This window comes from Lolium perenne, chromosome 7 (genome assembly GCF_019359855.2).
Source record: "Lolium perenne isolate Kyuss_39 chromosome 7, Kyuss_2.0, whole genome shotgun sequence".
NCBI classification, from domain to species: domain Eukaryota; kingdom Viridiplantae; phylum Streptophyta; class Magnoliopsida; order Poales; family Poaceae; genus Lolium; species Lolium perenne.
In genome coordinates, this window is record NC_067250.2 from 212,144,649 (window position 1) to 212,147,086 (window position 2,438).

Genomic DNA, 2,438 nt, shown 5'->3' on the forward strand with positions numbered 1-2,438 from the left:
GCCGCGCGAGGGGACGTCGGCGCCGCCGTTGGAGAAGAAGGAGCCGCGCGCCATTGGTGAGCTTCCCGCTCCCCTTCCCTCTCCCCTTCCCTCCCCCTTCCCTCTCTGTTTAGCTAGGGTTCTTCCTCATCTCCGGTGACCCAAGCCGGTTAGGGTTCTTCCTCGTCTCATACCCTGGTTCATTTAATTCGTGTTTAATACCCTGGTTAAATTTGAATGCTAAAATTGGTTTGAAAAGCTAAAATTTGATGTGCAACAAAATTGCCCAAAAAGGAAGTTTGAATGCTAAAATTGGTTTGAAAAGCTAGCAGTATTGTTCTCTGGTTTTGGTTCTTTATGTTCATAGGAGGTTAATTGCTAGCAGTAGCAAAAAAGGAAGTTGCAGTAGGAAAAAAGAAAATGAACATAGGTTTGGTTCAAACATGAAAAAAGAAAAATGAACAGAGGTTTGGTTCAAACAAGAAAATGATTTTAGTTGCAGGTATGTTAGTTCTTCATTAAATGAAAATGAAAATGAAAATGAAAATGGTTTTGCTAAATGGTTAAATGAAAATAAAATGCTCATGCTTATGCTACTGCAATCAAGTTGAAAATGAACTTTATATATGTTGGTTTTGCTAAATGGTTAAATGAAAATAAAATGCTCATGCTTTTGCTAAATGGTGTTGCATGCTCATGCTAATAATATGAATGAAATTCATAGGTTAATTTGTTCTCTGGTTTGAAAAAGGAAAATGAATGCTAGCAGTATGTTAGTTCTTGATTAAATGCATTCTCTGGTTTGCTAGGTAAAGAAGCAGCAGGTTTAGCTCACCAAACCATTTATAAAATGCCCAGAAAATGCTAGCATCTTGACTGGTGTTCTCTGGTTTAAAAATGCTAGCATTTTGGTTATGGTACTGCCAATTCATATAAAGTTCATAGGAGAAAAGAATGCTACTGCATTTATTCTCTGGTTTCATAATGGTTCATGCTATATATATGAAATGCTCTCTGTAATTTTTCAACTAGAAATAAAATGATGCAGTAGCTTTAAATGATATAGCAATAAAGTTGAAAATGAACTTTATATATGTTGGTTTAGTTGGTTTAGATGAAATGCAAATGAAGTAGCTAGCTACTTTATGCTACTTTATGAAGTAGGTTTAGTTCATAAAAAGAACAAGTGCTGTTGAAAAAAGAAAATAAAATGCATGCTACTGAATTAAGAATGCTAGCAGTAGCAAGAAAATTCTTTAATAAAAATGCATGCTACTGTCAAATTATGTTAGCAATAAAAATAAAATGCTCTCTGGTTTTGCTCTCTGGTTTGCTAAAATGACACATGTGAGCTTCTCTGGTTCATTTAAAAGAAAATGAATGCTAGCAGTAGGTTTCATTTAATTGATTTAGTTAAATGCTAAAAATTGTTCTCTGGTTGGAAATTGTTCTCTGGTTGGAAATTGTGATATAGAAATAACTAAATGAAAAAATGTAAATAGCTAGTATTAGTTGGTTTAGTTGATAAAATTTGTTCTCTGGTTGGTTTAAAAAGAACAAGTGCTATGTTCATTCTCTGGTTCATTTAAAAAGAACAAGTGCTATGTTCATTCAGAGAACTAGTATACATTTAAATTATATAGATGTTCATGCTATTCTATAAATTCTATAGATGTTTCTTGGCTAAAATTCTGGTTCAATTCATTCTTTTAAATTCATTCTCTGGTTCAATTCATTTATGCTTGTTTGAGAATTTGAGATATGGTGGTATGGTGGTTCAATTCATTCTCTGGACAAAAGAAAATGCCATTGCAGAGAAAATGGTCCCCTTAACCAGAGAAAATGGTCCTCTGTAGAAATGGAGAAATGTTTCCTAGAGCAAAAGCATGTTTCACCTAGCTTGTTTGATATGCTCTAAAATTTATGGTATTATCTTGATGTTTAAAACTTCTATTGAATTTGAAATTAGTATTGCAAGAGTGTAGGATGCTGCTAATTGTTGATGTACATGTTTTGTGGTTTGAACAATTCTTCGGTTGAATTTGGAATTAGCCTAGCTGGAGTGTATGATGCTGCTAAGCAGAGTTTGATGGAGGTTGTCAAGTGTTATTCACTATGTTCATTCTCTGGTTTTAAATGGAGGTTGTCAAGTGTTATTTTTATGCTGATGTAAAATGCCACTGTAATGTATATGCTAAAAAGCTAGCTACTGTAATTTATGTGGTGATGGTTATGGTGATGGCATGGTTATGGAGATGGTTATGGTTATGGTTATGGCATTTCTATGTTTGCATTTCTGTTACAGGGATTGAGTTGCTATTGAGTGCCGGAATGTCGATTCATTTCCGTTCGGCAATTCTAGCACTCGGCATGACCAATTTTTAGCAAAGGTCATGCCGAATTTTTTCCGTGAATTCTAACTCTTTTTCGTCTTCTATTAGTGCAAGCCACCATGTCGT